Source organism: Hemicordylus capensis, chromosome 2 (genome assembly GCF_027244095.1).
Source record: "Hemicordylus capensis ecotype Gifberg chromosome 2, rHemCap1.1.pri, whole genome shotgun sequence".
NCBI classification, from domain to species: domain Eukaryota; kingdom Metazoa; phylum Chordata; class Lepidosauria; order Squamata; family Cordylidae; genus Hemicordylus; species Hemicordylus capensis.
In genome coordinates, this window is record NC_069658.1 from 89,205,342 (window position 1) to 89,227,434 (window position 22,093).

General features: G+C 48.3%; 1 protein-coding gene across 1 annotated transcript in view; it reads right to left on the reverse strand.

Moving 5' to 3' along the window:
- The window catches only part of SYK (spleen associated tyrosine kinase), a 159,090-nt gene that overhangs the window by 130,633 nt on the left and 6,364 nt on the right, over positions 1-22,093 (reverse strand). The gene's annotated exons all lie outside the window — the stretch shown is intronic.

Below are 22,093 nucleotides of genomic sequence, written 5' to 3' on the forward strand. Positions count from 1 at the left end.
TTGGGGGGGTGTGCCGTGCCCACGCCAGGTCCCCAAATGCTGACAGGTGGATAGATAAAGGGCCTGTGCTGGTCAGCATTGGGTTTCTTTTTAGGTGGGCGTGGGCATTGTAAACATCTGGCCAGTCGCAGCACTACAACTACTACTACAACTGCATCTCTGTGTGGGCACACTACACGCTGCGACTGGCTGGCACGGCTCAGCATCTGTCACGTCAGCTCAGCTAGAGGTGGAAGGGGGGAGGGTAGGGATAAGCAGAGGTCGAGCCAGGCAGGTGACCAACCATGGGGCAACCCACGGTAATCACTCGCCCGTCTCAAACTCAAGCTTGGGGTAGCCCAACAAGGGGAGGTTCACCTTAAGGAAGACCAGCTGCTCCACCAGACCAGGGTCCAAGCGGGAGCGAGAGGGTGTCACCACGTCCCCGGCACGTGAAAACACCCGCTCGCTCTGGACACTGGTTGGGGGGCAGGAGAGGAGGCGCACAGCCACCACCGCCAGGTCCGGCCAGACTTGGCGGCGGCTCGCCCAGAACTGTGCGCAGTCCACGCCGTCTCCCTCCACAGGCTCCTCCAAGTACTGCGCAACGCATTGCTCAGCACTGGAGGGGGGCCTGGCAGGTCGAGCCTCCCGCATACCAGGCATGGCGCCATAGCAGAACCGCTGAAACCACTGGGCGGATCTCGAGTCGGTAGCAAATGGCTGCTGCGATGGCGCCGCCTGGGATGCCGCGCTGCTGGACTGGGAAGAGGGAGGGGAAGGGGAAGCTGACGCCGGCTGGCCGCCCATGCTGCTGCTGGGTGCGGGTTGGGCCGCGAGGGCTGCCCCCGCACCACTACCAACACCCTGGTCTCTGCGGGCCCTAGCGGCCTCCTCCTCCCTAACCTTCTCGACCAGGATGCCCTTCCACCTGGGCAAGTCGTCGGCACTCACGGCATTGCCCTTGAGGGCTGGGTGACAGAGACAAGCGAGGACATACTCCTCCCTGTCTCCCAGCACATCAACGAGCCGCTTGTCAACCCCAGACCTCAGCCTCCCAGCCAGAGCACGACCCTCTGGCGTGGTCAGAGAGATATGGAGTCCACCCATCAGCTTCTCGAGACCAACAGCTGTGGGCAGCGCCTGGCTCAAGGGAGTGGTGTCGCCACACAAGCCCTTCGTGGCAAGCTGGAAGGGCTCGAGTGCCGACACCGCCTCGGACATCTGCTTCCACTCTGCGTTCGAGAAGTCGCAGACATCCAAGGACTCGTCCCTCGCCAGGGCGACAAGGGCTCTCTCCTGCTCCAACAGGCGCTGGAACAGGAGGAAGGTGGAGTTCCACCGCGTCTCCACATCCGTAGGGATGAGATGGCGAGGAAGGCCAAGGTCATCCTGCTTCTGGCGAAGCAGTCTCCTGGACTTCTCGCTGCGGTGGAAGTGGGCGGCCAGCTTGCGGGACTTATCCACAAGCGTGGCCGTGGCAGCAACAGCACCTGCGATGGGGCGGGCCCCCTTCTCCTGGGACGCCCTCAGCTCCTTAAGGCCAAGGGCGTCCCTGACGGTCAGATGGAGCGTGTGTGCCATACACCGTATGTTCACACAGTCCATGACTGTCTCGACAGCGGCGGTAACGTTGGCTCCATTGTCGGTGACAATGAAGCCGCGGGAGAGGTGTGGACACCCGCCAATCCACTCCTCTATCTGGCGGTCGAGTACGGCCGCCACCTCCTCCGCGGTGTGCCTCGTGTCCATCGTCTCCACGTGCAGGACGGCCCACCTGTGCCGTAGTGCATCGGGAGCCGCGCCGGACCCGGAAGCATCGCCCGCGGAGGTCCCCTCACTCTCCGGTCCCCACCAGTGGGCAGTGAGGGCCAGGAAAGAAGCGTGCATCCCACTGACACTGGTCCAGAGGTCAGTCGTGAAATGCACGCTTGTCCCGGCCGGAGCTGCACGCAGCTCGGCCAACACGAGCTCCCTGCACCGGCGGTACAGGGAGGGGACCACGTTCCGGCTGAACGTCGTCCTTGAGGGGATGACGTATTCGGGAGCCAGGTATTGGAGAATACGGCGGAAGCCGTTGTTCTCGACCACCTGAAACGGCTGGTCATCGGTGGAAATCATCTCCCCTATGAGGCGGGTGAGGTGATGATGGTCCACGCGAACAATACGCTGGCTGCCCGAGGACTGCGTCCACCGCTGGACGGGCAGTGTAGCCTGCCTGCTGGCTGGCACACTGCCGCTGCCCGCCCTAGTGGCAGATGCACAAGGCGCACTAGCGCTGCCAGCCTGTCCCCTGAGACCTGGGTGGTGACGCTCTAGGTGTCTCCACATAGGCGTCGTACCCAGGTGCGCAGGGTCCCTTCCACGGCTGACAAGCATCCTGCAGTGGACACAGCGGGCGTGGAATGGGTCATCTTGAGGAACCTCAAAATGCACCCATGCACCACTGCCCTTGGCCTCCTGCGCCCTGGGCGCCGTCCTAGGCCGTTTCTCGCAGGGTGGCTGCAGTCCTAGGGGGGGGGGCGGCCGCCGCTGCCTGCCCACTGCTGCCACCCAACCCGCCCCTTCCGCCCTCCACAGCGGAGGAAGGGCCCGGCTGAACTGGCATCGGAGAGGCAGGCCTCTCCTCCACCACCTCGCCAGACCGCTCCCCACCAGAGTGTCGGGCTTCACGAGGGGGGCCCCACTGAGCAGCGAAAGGATAGGGGGAAGGGGCCCCAGAGGGAGGGAGAACCTGGCTGCATCGCTGCCAGCCGCACGGTCCTCACCGCCCTCTACCTGCTCTTCCAACTCCACAGTCTCCTCCACCTCAACAACTGGCGGTAGCTCAGCAGCACCTGGTGCCGCCGGCGAGGAGGGACCCGCCACAGCCCTAACAGTGCCTCTGCCTCTGCCGCGATTGGCGGCAGCAGGCGTGGGGAACTGAATCCTGCGCACCAAAGATGGGGCCGGAGCAAAGAATTCTCCAATGGGGAGAACTGGGGTGTCCTCAGGCTCCCCGCGTCCTCTCCCTCCCCGTGCCGCAGGCGCACCCCGCACCTGGCCTCTCCCACCTCTGCCTGCCAGCCTTGAGCGAGCCCTGCCCGCCACACGGCGCTCAGACATGCTGCTAGGTCAGAAGGAGGGAGACTTTAGGAGGAAGGCCAGACAGGGTCAAAAAAATAATTTGGAGGGGCTTAGGGGCCAAAAAAAAGGCAGCTGATTTGGAGGCGGCGGGGGGGAAGTTTGTTTTGAAAAAAGGAAGCCAATGGGGGGGAAAGGAAGACTTTTTGATATGGGGGGGGAAGCCAATCGAAGTGAGGGGGAGGGTGTCCTTTTTGAATTTGGGAGTCAACCACCAAGCCAATTGGGGAGATGGGTCTGGGAGGGTTTTTTTTTAGAAAAATAGGGGGTTAAAGGGTGGAACCCCGGTGTGGGAGGGTGGCACGGGCAGTTGGGTGGAGTAGTTGTGGTGTGGGTGGCAAGTTTTTAGCTTTTTTGGGGGGGGGAGTGGATGGGGGGAGGGCACAGCACCTACCGGGGGTGGGGGAGGGATGCAGTCAACGCTTGGGAACCTGCAGATCAAAGGAGGAAACCCTTATTTAGTGAACTGGAACACAAAGTGTGGGTTCTGGGGGGTGGTTCAAACTCAATGCAGCCTATTTAGTGACTCTAAATTGCACACAACCAAAACCAGAACCCAGTCACACCAACACAGAGGTTGAACCCACCCACTCTGTGACTCTGCCTGCCCAATGCCATGGCAAGCAAGCAGCAGCAAACACTTGATGGCAGCCTCATGGATTGAACATCATGATCATCATCATGCGTGTGTATTGGCCCAGCATGTAGTGGCAGCATCAGAGCCCAGCCAGGACCCCACTCAGACTGCCCCAGAGGCAAGGAAGCACTCTGGCATGGCATGGGCCCAGCATGTAGTGGCAGCATCAGAGCCCAGCCAGGACCCCACTCAGACTGCCCCAGAGGCAAGGAAGCACTCTGGCATGGCATGGGCCCAGCATGTAGTGGCAGCATCAGAGACCAGCCAGGACCCCACTCAGACTGCCCCAGAGGCAAGGAAGCACTCTGGCATGGCATGGGCCCAGCAGTGGCAGCATCGCATCAGAACCCTGGACCCCACTCAGACTGCCCCAGAGGCAAGGAAGCACTCTGGCATGGCATGGGCCCAGCAGTGGCAGCATCGCATCAGAACCCTGGACCCCACTCAGACTGCCCCAGAGGCAAGGAAGCACTCTGGAAGGCACCTGTTCAAAAACCACCTGCAAGACGCATGCAATGCAACGCAACACACAGCAGCAATTTCTTTACTGGGCATGGGCATGAAGACACAAGTTTTACAACAGTACATCTCCTCTCCAAGGTTCCCTCCCTCCTCCCCACACCCAAATGCATTTCAGAATAGGGGTGTCCCTATTTAAAACCGCCAGCTAGGGAGAGAAAGGGGCAACAAAAGGTGCACAATCGCACACGCACTAACCCCTCTTCTTCCGGTCCTTCTCCTGCCGCTCACTGCTGGTCACGGATTCGCCGCCGCCAGCCAGCCACCCTGGGCTGAGACACAGCAGGGCGGCCGCACGAGGCACACAGGCAACCGGGGTAGTTCAACAACGATGGAGGGGCAGAAGTGAGGAGACAACACTGTTTGTGTCGCTCAACTCACCCCCAAGCAGAGACAAAATCAACCAAAAACTATAAAAAGAAAAAAAAACCGATGGCAGCCGCCAGGTGGGTAGGCTACTGTGTGTGGCTGCAGCTGTGGGAGAGGAGGTGGAAAGTGAAGGGGAGCAGAGAGAGAAAAGACTAAGAGAGAGAGAAAAGAGAGGGGGGGCAGGGACAAAGAGAAAGAGAGGAGAGAGAGAGAAAAGAAAGAGAGAGAGAGGAGAAAGAGAGATGATAGAGAGAAAGAGGAGAGAGGAGAAGCGCAGCGCAGCAGGGAGGGGGGATTCAGGTGTGGGGGGAGGACACAGCAGTAGCAGCGGTCCAAAGAGGTGGGGGGAGCAGAGAGGGTGTGTGTGGTTGGGGCTAGTGTGTGGCAGGGGGCCTGGGGTAAGTGGAGAGAGTCGGGGGCAAGGAGGAAAAGAGGTGGGGTGGGGGGAGCAGAGAGGGTGTGTGTGGTTGGGGCTAGTGTGTGGCAGGGGGCCTGGGGTAAGTGGAGAGAGTCGGGGGCAAGGAGGAAAAGAGGTGGGGTGGGGGGAGCAGAGAGGGTGTGTGTGGTTGGGGCTAGTGTGTGGCAGGGGGCCTGGGGTAAGTGGAGAGAGTCGGGGGCAAGGAGGAAAAGAGGTGGGGTGGGGGGAGCAGAGAGGGTGTGTGTGGTTGGGGGCTAGTGTGTGGCAGGGGGCCTGGGGTAAGTGGAGAGAGTCGGGGGCAAGGAGGAAAAGAGGTGGGGTGGGGGAGCAGAGAGGGTGTGTGTAGTTGGGGCTAGTGTGTGGCAGGGGGGCCTGGGGTGAGTGGAGAGAGTCGGGGGCAAGGAGGAAAAGAGGTGGGGTGGGGGGAGCAGAGAGGGTGTGTGTGGTTGGGGGCTAGTGTGTGGCAGGGGGCCTGGGGTAAGTGGAGAGAGTCGGGGGCAAGGAGGAAAAGAGGTGGGGTGGGGGAGCAGAGAGGGTGTGTGTGGTTGGGGCTAGTGTGTGGCAGGGGGCCTGGGGTGAGTGGAGAGAGTCGGGGGCAAGGAGGAAAAGAGGTGGGGTGGGGGGAGCAGAGAGGGTGTGTGTGGTTGGGGGCTAGTCTGTGGCAGGGGGCCTGGGGTAAAAAAAAAAAAACAACACCTGGGAACAATGGGCAGAAAGTCTGGGGGGGGGGGGGAGAGGAACCAACAACAACCAGCAGGGAGGAATGGGACACACACACAGCAAAACCAGAACCAAAAGAAGCTAATTGATTTCACACAAAAAACCAAAGTAACTAAGACAGGACTCAACAGGCAGCAGCAGCAGCACCAGGGAGGATGGGGAACAACACTCAGTCTGGGTGGGAGGGGGCAGGCAGGGCAGGAGTGGAGGAGGAGGTGGCAGTGGGGGGAGTGGGTTTCTGGAGGGGAGGGAGGGGGGAAGCTAGGAGCAGGACCACAGGGGAACAATCAAATTTGAATCCAAACAATCTATACACAAAGTAAAAAAAAGGAAACCAAAGGGCAGCCAGAAAGTCTCAGGGCGGGGGGGGGGGTTTACAACTACCAGGGGGAGGGACTGGGGGAGTGGGTGACACACACAGGGAGCAAAACCAAAACCAGAACCTAATTCCACAAAGAAATCCAAAGAATGCAAGGCTCAACAGGCAGCAGCACAGGAGGGAAACAATCTTATCTGGGTGGGAGGGAGGGAGGGAGGGGGGAAGCTAGGAGCAGGGCCAGAGGGGAACAAATTAACAATCAAAATCAGAACACAAGGAATCAAATTGCAGCAATAATATAAACTAAATCCTCAGAAACACAACTCAGACAGGCAGCCAGCAATAACAATAGCTATTAATTAAAAACCAAAATCAGCAAATATATAAATTTACACAGAAGCAATAATTGAATGCAACTCAAAAAGTGGAACAAAAGTCAGGCAAGGCACAAAAACAGGAAAGCAATGCAGAAGAGGGGGGTGGGGGGGGGGGAGGAGGGAAAGCCAAAACTTTGGAAGAAGGGTTGAGAGAGAAAGGGTGAAGAGAACAGAAAACACACAACAGGAAAAGTTGGAAAAAGTTGAGGGGAAAGTATTAAAGAGGTTTGGACAGAGACAGACAGAGGGCAGATGGACAAGGTGGCACACAACAACACACACAGAGAGCAGAGAGACAGACACACACTAATGTGACACACAGTCAGCAGGGACTCACAGCAGACACCAGCAGCAAAAGAGCAAGCAAGGTCTCAGAGATGATCCCACAACTGCAGCCAAGAGAAGTTTCCAGAGAAGAGGCTTGGGTTTATATAGGTTTGAAATTCCCTCCTTTGGGAGCCCCCACCTTTGCACTCCCCCACGGCCAACAGGGTGCCAGCTCTCAACAGTGCAACAGCCAAGCAGCCTACCAGACCAAAGGACTCATTCTGGCCAATCAAAGGATCAATAGCGCAGCCAATACAATGCCTGAAAATAGCATCACAAAATGGATGCTAGGAGCAAAAGTTCCAGGAATGAGCCACAAAATGGAGGACACACTTCAAACTTTAAAGGGACACTCCAGAGACTCAATTGAACTCCCGAACCGGTTCGGGAAACCCGAGCCGGTTCGGAGCCGAACCGACTCGGATTCGGTCCGGATCGGTCCCAGAAGGGCCCGATTCGGTCCGGGATCGAACCGCCGGATCCGGACCGGTTCGGGACGAACCGATCCGGATCCGGACCGAACCGCACATCACTAAGAGAGAGAACTGTTGCCTGTGTGCCACTGCCTTCCTTCCATTCTGCTGCTGCTTTCCTCCTTGAAGATCGAGGAAAGAAAGATCAGTCCCCCTTTTCCCCCCAGCCCCTTTTGTGCAGCTGAGAGAGAAATCACTGCCTGCTGTCTGTGGAGAGAGAGGGCCCCTGTAGCCACTGGCCACCCGGCCAGGCCCCTCCCCCTTTTATTTTTAATTTCCCAGGCTTTTGCCCCTGGGTGGCTCCCCTGCCCCCCTCTCCCCATCTGAAGAGAAGGAGAGAGGAGAAGAAGACTGAAGAAGACTAAACTGAAGAGAAGAGAAGAGAAGAAACTCCACCAGACCAGACAGAGAGAAGTGGACAACTGGACACAATGTAGGAGAAGTCCTAGACTGAGTGAGTAGTATCCCTTTTTTCTCACACACAGCACAAACATATACAGACACAAAATAAAATGATTTTGAACTGTGTATTTTTAAACTATGTTTATTTTCTGGTTGAGTTGGGAGGTTTTTGACTTGTTTTTTAAGGGTTGCATGTTTTTAAAAAAGTTGTATTTAAGTTTAAAGAAGTTTAAACAGGGGTTCTGTGGGAGAGATCCCGGTAGTAGCTAGGTGGTTAGGAAAGAGAAGGAAAGGGTAACCTAAGTTTAAAAAAAATAATCTGTCTTTTCCAGACAACCCCCGCCGCAAAGGTTTACAAAATGTTATTTTTTCAAAAGCTCACAAGACCTTTCTCTCTGTAGTGCTTGCCCACCACAGGCTATTGGCACTGGGTGTGTGGGTCAGACTCTGCTGAACACGCCACCCCTCCCCCCCAAAAAACACTATCCAGCCAGCCCCCCTGCCCATTCCAAATGACCAAATTCATTCAGAATAATTTTGCACCAAATAATCCACTCACAACACCTCAAAAATTGAAAATAAGAACAGAACCCAGTACCCTATGGGCTGGTGGTTTGGGGGGTGGTTGCCGCCCCATGTGCACTACACCGCAACCCACTTTGGGCCACTCTGGAGCCACCCATGTGGTATAATGGAGCCACTGAAATCCCCATTATTCCCTATGGGGAAAAATAAAAATGAGCAAACTTCAAAAATTTGTTTTTAAAAAAACACAAAAAACCACCCACCCCTTTGGCCAATTTCTTAGAAATTTGGGTGGTAGCTGCTACCTATTGGGCACTATGACCCAATCTACTCTGCTTCCCTTGGAACCCCTCCCCCAAAATTGATTTGTATTCATATTTGGATTAATTTGGATCCAAATTGAATCAGGGGATATTCAGGCTCGAAATCAATCTGGATGATTTGATTTGAGCTCAAATTAAATAGAAAAAAATTTATTCATGCACATCCCTAGTCCCTAGTTGGCAACCGTACTGTTAAAAGATGGGGAATGAAAGGAAGCGACAAGCAGTTAACAACCTGTTTTGTAAACTGCCCAGAGAACTTATATTATTATTATTTCTTTTTTACACAGTCAGACAGGTGTTATTGACTGGTTTGTTTTATCCAGACATTGAGTCCTTCCCAAGGACCTGGGATGCCAGAATTTTATTGTCAATTGTTATAGATATCGTCGCAGAATATAGGCTGTTCCCAGTAAAGCTGCTTTTTGTAAGTGGCTGATGGTGATTTCTGTGGCCCCTATGGTGTTGAGGTGCTCTTCAAGGTCTTTTGGAACTGCACCCAGGGCACCAATTACCACTGGGATTATTTGGGTCTTTTTCTGCCACAGCCTTTCAATTTCAATTTGTAGATCTTTGTATTTGGTGATTTTTTCCATTTCTTTTTCTTCTATTCTGCTATCCCCTGGTATTGCTATGTCGATTATTTTGACTTGTTTTTCTTTCTTCTCAACTACAGTTATATCTGGTGTATTGTGTGGCAGATGTTTGTCTGTTCGTAGTCGGAAGTCCCATAATATTTTTACATCTTCATTTTCAACAACTTTTTCAATTTTATGGTCCCACCAATTGTTTGGCTACAGGTAGCTTGTATTTTTTGCAAATATTCCAGTGTATCATCCCTGCTACCTTGTCATGCCTTTGTTTGTAGTCAGTCTGTGCGATCTTTTTACAACAGCTGATTAGGTGGTCCACGGTTTCATCTGCTTCTTTACAAAGGCGGCACTTGCTGTTTGTGGTGGATTTTTCGACTTTTGCTCTTATTGCATTTGTTCTTAGTGCGTGTTCTTGTGCAGCCAGTATTAAACCCTCTGTTTCTATCTTCAAGTTGCCATTCTTAAGCCATTGCCAGTTCTTGCTGATGTCTGATTTTCCACTTATATTGTGCAAATATTGACCATGCAGGGGCTTATTTCTCCATTTTTCTGCTCGGTTCTTGACTTGTTCTTTTTTGTAGGCCTGCTTTGTTTCATTGGTGTTGAATAGTTTCTCATTATTGACCATTTGAAGTGCATCTTCTTCACTATCCTTGATATTCTTCAAGGCCTCTTTTCTCCTCCTCTACTGTTTGATGGACTTGCAGCATTCCTCTTCCACCTGAGCTGCGAGGGAGGTAGAGCCTATCGACATCACTGCAGGGGTGCAGAGCATGATTGATGGTCATTATTTTCCTGGTCTTACGATCTAGCGTCTCTAGCTCTGCCTTGGTCCAGTCTATTATTCCTGCACTGTATCTGATAACAGGTATAGCCCAGGTGTTTATGGCTTGTATGGTGTTCCCGCCATTGAGTTTGGACTTGAGGATTTTTCTAACTCTCCTGATGTATTCACTTCCTATTTTTCTTTTAACTTCAGTTTGTGCCATGTTATCAACCTGGAGAATGCCCAAGTATTTGTAAGGTTCTTTCTCTTCCAAGTTCTTGATCTTGCTTCCATTGGGCAGTTCTATTCCTTCTGTTTTTCTTATTTTCCCTCTGTTCATTATTAATGCAGCACACTTGTCTAGTCCAAACTCCATTGCTATATCGCTACTGAATATACGGACAGTGTTTAGCAGTGATTCGATTTCTGACTGGGATTTTCCATACAACTTCAGATCGTCCATGTACAGCAGATGGTTGATTTTACTTGATGTTTTAGATGTTTGGTATCCGAGGCCTGTTTTGTTTAGTATTTGTGAAAGTGGGGTCATGGCGATTACAAACAACAGAGGGGATAGTGAGTCCCCTTGGAAAATGCCTCTTCTAATGCTAACCTGTCCAAGTGTCTCGCCATTGATTGTTAACTGTGTACTCCACATGCTCATTGCTTTTATTCCACATGCTCATTATTATTATTACATTATTATTAGTACTCCACATGCTCATTATTATTATTATTTTATTTTATTTTATTTTTTTACATTAATAGCCCACTCTTCCTCCAAGGAGCCCAGAGTATTACATACTTGAGTTTCTCCTCACAACAACCCTGTGAAGTAGGTTAGGCTGAGAGAGAAGTGACTGGCCCAGAGTCACCCAGCTAGTATCATGGCTGAATGGGGATTTGAACTCGGTTCTCCCCGGTCCTAGTCCAGAGCTCTAACCACTACACCAAGCTGGCTCCATTTTGGGTGGTATAGAAATGTATTAAATAAATAAATAAATAAATAATTAAGCGATAATAGTGGTGAGGAAGTCAGGTGCCTTTTGCTGCTCAAGATGCCCCAAATTAGGAGATTTAGAGAGGCTTACTGTGCCCCCAAAATCGAAAGCCAATTTTGCCCTTTGAATTCCCCAATGTATTTCAATTGCAGAATTTTGTGCCTGCATAATTTTGGATTTGAAGCCCAGAAATTTAGATCCATCCCTGAATATGACATGTAACCATAGTAGTTTTCACCAAAGAACCTGGAGTGACGTTCAGTAACATAAATATTGCTAACTATTGTTATGATATTTTTGGAAGTCTGAGGTTGGGTAACTATTTGCCATCTTTAAATGTGTGGAGATACTGTAACATCTTAAGTCCTTAATTTTTTAAACATAACTTGATCATGCATTCATACTTGCGCCAAAGGTGGAGTACATGTTGACTAACAAACAGGTGTTTCTGGTTAAGGAAATTTCATGCTTATCAGTTAGCATGCATGGATGAAACTTCCTTTTTTAAAAGTACCCTTTTATATTATTTATAGCTCTTTGTTTTGAAGGCAGACCTTGGGTTTTGCATCACCTAAAGTGATTCTGAAGACGTTTTTATGGGCTTGATAACACTTTTGGTTATTCATTGTTTTACAGTGTAATAAAGTTCAGTTATGACATCACAATATATTCAAGATGCTGCTCTCTACAGGTTATATAATCAGGCAGATTGTCTTTTGTGCTCCTAAAAAGATTAAGTTATTGGTGGGTCCTTTGATACCAAATTTGTCTCTCAATTGCATCTCTCTCTCTTTCTCGCTCTCGCTTTAGCCTTGTACTTGTTGGGGGTGGGTGGGATCTTGCTTTGGTGAAGGTTATTATTAAAGATATTAATAGCCTTTAATGTGAAAGCTTATCAATGAATCCTAAGTGTAAACTAAAATAATAATGTTTCAGATAGTCTTAGTCACACAAAAGGAATATAGCATCTTACATTTCCTCCTTTCATGGTAGAGAAGGTGCTTACGGTCCATTGCAAAACCAGGATTTCCTGCTCAAATGCTTGCTGCTCCTCTTCAGACCACATTGCCCCTGCATTAGATCTCATTTTGTCAGTATGTTTATTCAGTGCTTCAACACAAGCATATCATATGTGCACTGAAGAGTCATAATGAGAGCAGCCCAGCATTGTGTAGATCTACATTTTAAGATTTTACTTGATGGTGCCCTTGTACTGCCATTAAATGATAGATGGCGGTAAGAGTTGGCACCATTTTATGCTGGCTTTGCAGTTACTATATATGCCTATGGAAAATGTAGTGTAAAGTGAAAGTTAGTATAGAGTCATTACAGTCCACAAGGTGGCATACCCATTTCTATGGCCCCAGTGTCCCTACAGGGACATGACCAGTGTTCTCTCTATTTTATTTTATTTTTATCTGTGTGTGGTATTTGATTTGTTCTGGGCAGCAGTATCAAGGCAAGTGTATGCACACATGCATTCAGGGTGCGGACTTCCTGATTCAATGCGAGTGGGATCTAAAATCAACTGAATGGTATCAAAAATGTGTGAGTATGTGCATGCCTTAGCGGGAACACTGGACATGACACATCCATGATATGGCTAAAATGACATACAGCCCAGTCAAGCAGGTTTCACTGGTGTGATAAGAAGAAAGACTCAAACCTGCAACCATCAGGTATTGAGTCAGCTTTAGGGCTTGAAGAACAATTAAATCCCAACTGAAAAGCAGCAGCAGCAGCAGCAAGAACTGACACACTCATGGCCAGATTCTGCCGTGAGAATTCTTCCACAGTGCACAACATAAACCAGTGTATTAGTCTGGGGTTTGAGGCCTCAATATGTGGTGCTAAGCAGAATCTATTCCCTTCCTAGGGAGTTGAATATTACATTATTAGAGCTGAAATGCTAAACACCCTTACTAGAGAATAAGTCCCATTAAATACAGTGGTACTTACTTACAAGTAAACCTTTGCAGGCTTTTCCTATCAGTCCGGGAAATTTCAATGCAGATTAAGTAGGGGCTTAAAGGGAAATATGAAGAAGGGCGAAGGAAAGAGGAGAGGTGCTTTCCTCAAGATAATTGGAAAGTGGTGGAGATTGCCACCTTTTCACCCAAAACTCAGCTCTTCCTTCAGATTGACTACTCAAGGAAAATCATCTGATACTTTTGCTGATGCTGAGTTTAAGAGCCTTTCCTTCAAAGTTCCCTTTCATGAAAGAATCCTCAGGCAAGGGCTCCTACTATACATGTTCATGTTCAAGTGCATGAAGGACAACTGAAAACCTGTTCAGTTCTCCTACAATATATTCTCAAGAGTTCAAAATATACCTCAGCAACCACAAAGGTATTTTAAAGAAAACAGGGTGTAAAGTGGCAGGCTGTGCCTAGGGATGTGCAAACAGGTTCAATGTCAAACATGTTTGACATTGAACCGGTTCGGTTTGACATTTCAGGGTCGAACTGAACCACACCATGTTTGGTCCAACCCCCGCCCGAACCCCCCCCCCCTTCAGCCTGTTCGGGGGTTCATGAGTTGTTGTTGCTGCTGCTGCTGTTTTTTTTAGGAGCAGGAGCTGCTGCAGGGGCAGCAGTGGCAGGTATTTTTTAAAAACCCTTAAGGCCCACTGTGCAGTGGAGGTTCCTTGTGGCAGGGTGGCCCCTCTGAAGCCCTTCAGATCTGGATTTATTTTGGACCTAGGTACTCCACTGGCTGTGCCCTGTGTTGTGTGCTGCCCTAGTGTTCATGCACATTCATTTCCATGGACGTGCACTGGAGACAAGACTCTGGGGAGGGAGCCAAGTTTTGACACTTTGAGCCAAACAAATTACACTTGCAACTCACACTAAAAACAAGTATCCCCAAGAAGCAAAAAATAGGATCAAAGGAGGATCAGTGATAGGGTCAGATGCACATTTCACAGGACCTTGGAAAACTGTTCTCCCATGTGTCACCTCCTACCTGATTGTCACCTGAGAGAGTCACTTGCCACCATTGCACAAAAGCTATGGGCACATAATAGGGCTGTGCATTGCTTTGGACTAATATTCAGATTTGATGTGATGCAACCCTTACGAGTATCAAGGGTTTTTCATCAGAACTGAAGCAATGAAAAATTTCTCTTATTGAAAACATATGATTTGACACAGCACAATATCATATTGTATTATAACAAATTGCATCAGAGGGAGGTTGGGTGGGCTTACCTGTATTGAAGAACCAGCTACCAAGGGTCTCAGGCCCTAAAAAGTGACCGCTTTTGAGCTCTGGGTATGGATGTGCACAAAACTGATTTGCCCAGTTCAGTTCGAATCCAAACTGGATTCAAACTGGACTGGGCATGTTTGGTTTTGAAACCCTTAAATGGAGGGCCTGGTTCGGTTCAAATTTGAACCAGTTTGGGTCGGTTTGGGGGTGCTAGGAGCCCCCCAAATATTTTTTTTAAAAAGCTTGATTTACTGCCGGGCTGTGGGGAGACAGGGGAGGTCAGCAGGGGGAGCCTCCAGACCCTCCTCCCCAAGGCTGCAGAAGCCCTTAGCAGCAGTAAGTCAACCTTTTAAAAACAAAGTTATTGGCATCCAGCACCCCTGAACTGGGTCCGAACCAGCCCTGGGAGTTCGGCTTGACCTTGAGCTGAACTGGGCCTGGTTCGGTTCGAGGTCAAGCCCTCAAAAGGAACCAGCTTAAGCTTGAGCCAGCTTGAGATTGAGCTGGTTCACACATCTGTACCTCTGAGTCCACCTGTGTCCTAGGGCAGTGCATGAGGCTAATTATCAGAATCGGAAGGTGGGACATCTTAAGTTATGTTTTTAACCAGCTTTTTTCAGTTTTTTAATGGCAGAAAGGGAGACTTCTGAGTGGCTGCAACAGTGACACTTAAAAAAACACACCACCTTTTTTTTTTTTTGCCATGTCACAATTTTGCATCCTTTCACAGGACTTTACTGGGGGTGGGTGAGGAATGTCTTTCTCCCTATGACTATAGGGAGTAACTATAGGGAGTCACTCCCTATGACTATAGGGAGTGGCAATTTTTTCCCCAAGGAATGCCCTGAGAAGTTTAATTACATCCTTCCCTGGGGCATTATCGGTGATTCCCAGTGGAAAAAAGTGAGCAGTTTAAAGTGCCACCACTTTGGCTGCCTGGAAGGCAGCTGATTTGTCATTAGGAAGCCAGTTCTTTAATATAGGTAAGCTGTCCCACCCCCTCTCCAATGCATTGAACCCATCTGAACCCTGCTAACTTGGCAAAGAGGCACCTTTTAATGTGGTGATTCTCTTTATTTAGCAGGGGGAGAGTAACTGGCCCTATCCACCCCCAGCACAGTACCTCCAGTGACTGTTGCTGGTGTCTATCTTATGTTTCTTTTTAGATTGTGAGCCCTTTGGGGACAGGGAGCCATCTCATTTATTTGTTATTTCTCTGTGTAAATCACCCTGAGCCATTTTTGGAAGGGCGGTATAGAAATTGAATGAATGAATGAATGATATATCAGCTCAGTTTGATACATCCCAATCCCTGCAAGAGCAGCATGATAAAATATTTTGTGATACCACATTGGAACTGATTCGGATACTGATAATTAGCTTTGTGCACATTCCTAAGACACAGGTGCTCTTGGGTCTCAACAGCAGACCCTTTCAATGGCCCTGGGCTCTTGGTAGCTGCCCAATGATATCAAACCCTGATGGACAGTGGTTTACCAGGGACAGTGATGAGAAAATAGGTACTGTCCCTGATAAAAATGGACAGATGGAACATACATATGTATAGTTAAGCAGGCTTCTTGGTGTCTGAGCTCTCTGTCTCTAAATCAGGGGGTAAATGGCTCTTATTTTTAGCGAAATGCTGACAACACAGAATGTTCCTTTAAGTTCTGAACTCCTGCCAGAAATATTCACTTCAGGAACTGGGACCATCACTTCCAAGCCCTCTTGTAAAACAAGGACATGTAGAGGTATGTGCTTTAATATTTCACAGTGCTTGCAGCATTTGGGGGTAGTTTTAGAGTGTGTCATAAAACTAGGTCAGCATTATCTGAAGCATGGTTTTTTCTTTAAAAAACCCCCGCATTTCTAGTTTAAATGTGAAATATATTTGTTTCAGGATCTATGTAATCATGGTAAATCAAAAGCATTTGAATAAGCAGTGAGCGTCAGGTACTGACCTTTTGAACTCTATACGTTTCTTCTGTAGAAATGCAAGTTGTTGTTTTATATTCCAGAGGACTAGCTCTAGTAAACAGCAAGTGAGTTGGTGAACACTAGCCCTCTTCAAATGTCCTAAAAATGGAGGATGCTGTAGGCTACCACTCATGATCTGATTCTTCCCCTAATGAAATATACCAGGGCACCCTAGCATTCCAAACATGGGAAGAATCTGACTGTGAGTACAGCATTTGTCAGCTTGAGGATGGGACTTCAGAGCGCACTCTCAGGGACATGTATACAGCATTCCTAGTTCTTCTAACATCTGACGAGGACTCCTGTCTAAGGACTGTGCCACTTCATACTGAAGAGGATGGAACCAAAGGAATACTGATCCATGCAAACCAATTTCCTGCATAGGGAATCAGATATCAGGAAAGTTGTAGCATAGAAATTTCTCCCACTAGGGATGTGCAAACAGGTTCGACATTGATTCGATTCAGTTTGACCATTCTGGGTCGAACTGAACCATCCCCTGTTCAGTCTGACCCTGGACCAAACACACCCCGACCATTCTGGTGGTGGTGGGGGGTATGATTTTTTAATAATAATAATAATAATAATAATAATAATAATAATAATAATAATAATAAAGTTTTTTTTTACTTACCCCCTCCGGGGGAGCTGTTGGAGGCAGTGGTGGTGGTGGTGTGTGTCCGTGAAGCTTTCCCCTCCCCACCGGCATGCAGAGGTCAATTGTGCAGGCGTGGCAGCCTCCAAAATGACCGCTGTGCCAGAGGGGGAAGGCCCAAATGAGCCAAAGAGCTGGTTGGCCATCCAGTATGGGCATCAAGGGAAGCTAGCAGAGGGAAGAGGAACCTCCATTGACCCCACCACCTCCTCCAACAACTCCCCTGAAGGGGGTAAGTTAAAAAATTTTAATTAAAAAAAATTAACCCCCCCCCCCGACTGGACTGAACCGGGGGGGAGGTGTTTAAGGAGATGCCAGACTGAATTGGACCGGTCCGGTTTGGATCTGGTTCGGACTCGAACCAAACCGAACCAGCCAGTTCCATGCACAGCCCTATCCCTCACATCTAGGGTTTTTTCTTTATTTCTTTTAAATGACAGAACATTCAGTCATGTGAAACCTCACTTTCAGTTTGAGATGGTACAATCGAAACCCAGATTTGCCATCTGTCAGTGTGTGTACCGGGAAAATATTAGAGGACACAGAATGGGCAAGTATTGGGTACAAGAAAATATTGGAGGATACAGAATTCCTACCCTTGTGGGGCAGGAAGTGAGTTTTGTCCCACATGTTACATTTCTAAAAGATAAATAGCTGTGTATTTTGCATTAAAATTTCTATCCTAAAAATATTTTATCTGAAGTAAGTTTAATAGAGTTAACTTCGAAAGTTGAATTAGAATGAGCTGCTCAGAATTGCAATGTTGTTTTAATTTCCAATTTATAAATCCGTACCAGGTCTAGGAGAAAAGGGAAATTACTTCTTTGAGAACATTTGCCTCCCTCCTGCACCCACCCACCTGCTCACTCTGGTGCTGCCTGTGCATCTCCTCTTGTATAAGTGAGAACTAGACCTTACTGAGAAAGAAAACAGGGACCAAACTGGACCCCAAAGGACAAAATTGTCCTCTGACCCTGTGTGTCCTTTGCCCCCCCCCCCCGGCTTCTGGAACAAAAGTTCTAGCTTTAGCATGGCTTGAGATTTAAAAGGAAAAAGTCACACACACCCTTTAAATCTCAAGCTGAGGTAGAGAGCAAGTATTTTATGCATAGGGCAGTGGCAGGGGCCTGAGTCATGCTAGGACTCCAACAGAATTCCATAATGACAGGACGGAATTTTGTCAGAATTCTGCCTGTTGGGCTTCCTTCTGTCATTGCGGAACTCATTCTGATAATGTCCAAATCGGTCTGACATACTTTTGTATTCTATCTCATAATATTTTATGCTGTGTTGTTCAGAAGTTTCTCCCAGTGGGGATCCTGTAGAGTGTGTGTGTGGGGGGGGGGTGGAGTCAGAAAGGAAAAGGAAGGAAAACGAGAAGGAGAAAATAGAGTTGCTGAACAGGGGTAGGTATAAATTGTCAGCTCACTAAATGGATTAAGAAGTGGGGTCCCCCAGGGATCGGTACTGGGACCAGTCCTCTTTAACTTGTTCATAAATGATTTAGAAGTTGGGGTAAGTAGCGAAGAGGCCAAATTTGCCGATGACAGGTAGTGGAATCCAAAAAAAGATTGCAAGGAGCTTCAAAATGATCTCTCCAAACTGGGGGAGTGGGCAACAAAATGGCAAATGCGGTTCAATCTTAACAAGTGTAAAGTGATGAATATTGGGGCAAAAAACCCCAATTTCACATATACACTGATGGGGTCTGAGCTGCCAATGACTGACCAGGAGAGAGATCTTGAGGTCGTGGTGGGCAGCTTGTTGAAAGTGTCAACTTAATGTACAGCAGCTATGAAAAAGGCCAATTCCATGCTTGGAATCATTAGGAAGGGGTTTGAAAATTATTATTTCTTGTTTACTCAGTCAGACAGGTGTTATTGACTGGTTTGTTTTATCCACACATCGAGTCCTTCCCAAGGACCTGGGATGGCTGAATTTTATTGTCAATTGTTATAGATATCGTCGCAGAATATAGGCTGTTCCCAGTAAAGCTGCTTTTTGTAATTAGCTGATGGTGATTTCTGTGACTATTAATTCGATTTCTATATTGCCCTTCCAAAAAATAAAACTGCTAATATTATAATGCCCTTATATAAAATTATGGTGCAGTCACATTTGCAGTAGTGCATACAGCTCTGGTCACCATATCTTAAGAAGAACATTGTAGAACTGGAGAAGGTGCAGAAGAGGGCAACCAAGATGATCAGGAGTCTAGAACACCTTCCTTACGAGTCAAGACTACAATACCTGAGTTTTTTTAGTTTAGGAAAAAAGAGGACTGCAGGGAGACATGATGGAGGTCTGTAAAATCATGCATGGTGTGGAGAAAGTGGATAGAGAGAATTTTTTTCTCCCTCTCGCTTAACACTAGAACCAAGGGTCAGCCCATGAAACTGATTGCCAAGAAATTTAGGACCGACAAAAGGAAGTACTTTTCCACACAACATATAACCAATCTACGGAATTCTCTGCCACAAGATGTGGTGACAACCAGCAGCCTGGATGGCTTTAAGAGGGGTTTAAATAAATTCAAGGAAGACAGGTCTATCAGCGGCTATAGACCACCTCCAGCCTCAGAGGTCTCTAAATACCAGTTGTAGGGGAGCAACAGCAGGAAAGAGGGCATGCCCTCAGCTCTTGCCTGAGGGTTTCTCAGAGGCATCTGGTTGGCCACTGTGTGCAACAGGATGCTGGACTAGATGGGTCTTGGGCCTGGTCCAGCAGGGCTTTTCTTATGTTCTTATTAGTTCTTATTAGTAATATTTTGACTTTTAGTGGTTCTGGGCCATAGTTACATTGAAAATAAGGTTTGCTTTCTTCATAAGAATTTTGTGTCTGTCCATCTGGAAGCTAGAGAATTTATCTAAAGCTCTATTAAAGGTGTAAATGTACAGGTCTCTGAATACAAACTGGCCTAAAGTTTTGTTAGACTGATCCACTTGATGTTTGTAATGTGAGCTAATGGTTGAGAAATCACTCTGGAGGGGGAAGTTGTAAGAGTCATAGGAGACAGTAAGTCTCACCTGTTGGGTGGGGCTGATATGAGAGTGTAAAAGTGACTAATTCGTCTTCATCCAGCCAAGGGTGTCTGGGTGGTCAGTGTAAATAAACAGCAGGCAGGGTGTACATCTTAAGGCAAGGTATGACCCTATGGTGGCACAGCAGGGAAATGGCTTGACTACCAAGCCAGAGGTTGCCGGTTCGAATCCCCACTGGTATGTTTCCCAGACTACAGGAAACACCTATATTGGGCAGCAGAGATATAGGATGATGCTGAAAGGCCATCATCTCATACTGCGCGGGAGATGGCAATGGTAAACCCCTCCTGTATTCTACCAAAGACAACCACAGGGCTGTCTATGGTCGTGGTCGCCAGTAGTCGACACTGACTCGACGGCACATTTGTATGATACATCCATTCAAGGCCAGTTTGTATGTAACACAGAGTCAGAATTAAATCTTGGTTTTTTGTGACACCCTTAAGCCTTGGGAGCACACACTTCTCCCTCCTCTGCCTGTAAAAGAGTTAGAAGAATTCTACTTCTTATAGTGGTTAGGAAGAAACCAGGGCCACTTGTCTCATCCCACAGAAGGTGTCCTGGCTTATTCTCCTACAGTTCTGGAAAAAACCAACATCTTAACCCAAAATTCACATTAAGGTTGTTCTCACGACCAGCCCTACCTAGTCTTTGACAGCCCTACCTGGATAGGGCTGGTCACGCAGAGTGCCAGGATCGGTCCCAATCTTGGTGCTTTGCACCGGGATAGCTCAGGTTTTGTATCCGGGCTTATAATAAGGTAGAAGGGCATGAGCTCCCTTTTTACCCCACTTCCCAGTCATGCAAATGCTCAGGCTGCCTGCAGTCCCAAAGTCCACAGAGCCTGGCAGCAAGAGCGACCAGCAGCAACCTGGAGAAATCCTCTGATGCACTGCACTCCTTGTGTAGTGCAGTGCAGTGCAGGATGCTGGAGGACTTCTTCCACTCAGCAGGCAAGTGGTGCCTAGAAGCACTGGCTGGCATCTTGAACTTTTCAAGTCTCCTGTTGCACTGATGCTTCATTAGTCAGGATGTCAGCCAATGGTTCTAGGCACCACTGTCCACTGCGGCAGGACAAACCAAAATGTATAAAGAAAATACAACACCCTGAAATATATATTGCGGGTCTAATGGTGACTGGGCAAGTGGTTAGATACAAGACTGACATGAGAAAATGGCACTAGTGTTACAAAGAAGCATATGTGTATATTTTTAGATTAATATTTGATTTTGAGCTGGTTTTCAGTTATATGAACAGAATAGTTTTCAGTTATGGGGGCATCACTAAATGTATGAAGTAATAAGAAAGAAGGGAATCACCTGAGCATATTTTGAGTATATTTTCCTCACCACTGAACAAGAAGACTCAGTCTATACACATCAGGGACTAGGGAGAGAGCGAGCTGGTCTTTTGGTAGCAATCATGAATTGTTACCAGACTGGGTCTGCCCTGGTTCGTAGTTGGATGGGATACTACATTTTTGAGCCCTGTAAGTTATTCCCTGGATGGGACCACTCTGAGAAGAGCAGAAGGTTTCTCCCTGGCATCTCCAAGATAGGGCTGAGAGAGACTCCTGCCTGCAACCTTGGAGAAGCTGTTTCCAGTCTGTGCAGACAATACTAAGCTAGATGGACAAATGGTCTGAATCAATATATGGAGAGTCAGAGGAGAGCTGGTTTTGTGGTAGCAAGCATTACTTGTCCCCTTAGCTAAGCAGGGTCTGCCCTGGTCACATATGAATGGGAGACTTGATATGTGAACACTGTAAAATATTCCCCATTAGGGGATGGGGCCTCTCTGGGAAGAGCATCTGCATACAGAAGGTTCCAAGTTCCCCCTGCCCCAGGCATCTCCAAAATAGGGCTGAGAGAGACTCCTGCCTGCAACCTTGGAGAAGCCGCTGCCAGTCTGTGTAGACAATACAGAGCTAGATGGACCTATGGTCTGACTCAGTATATGGCAGCTTCCTATATCCCTATGGCAGCTTCCTATGGACCTATCAGGTTGGTTTGCAGGTCAGAAAGATCATTTACTATATATGCAGCCTGCAGCCCCAGCAACATCCCTGTTTAGATATCAAGCATTGATTCTTTCTTATGACCCATCCTTTCCTCTGTTTTTAGGGAATGCTTTTTTATAACATTACTTCAGCAGGACATTCTTCACATTCACCACAGTCACTTATTATGTAACTTATAGCCATGGAGCTACCCATTGATTAGGGCTTGTCAGACTAAAGAGGTAGGGCTCCTTCTGCACCTAATTAGAGATATGAATGGAGTTGTTTATAGAGTAAACAAAGAAAAACAGGTAGATCTGAACTGTGGAAGGCTCAGGG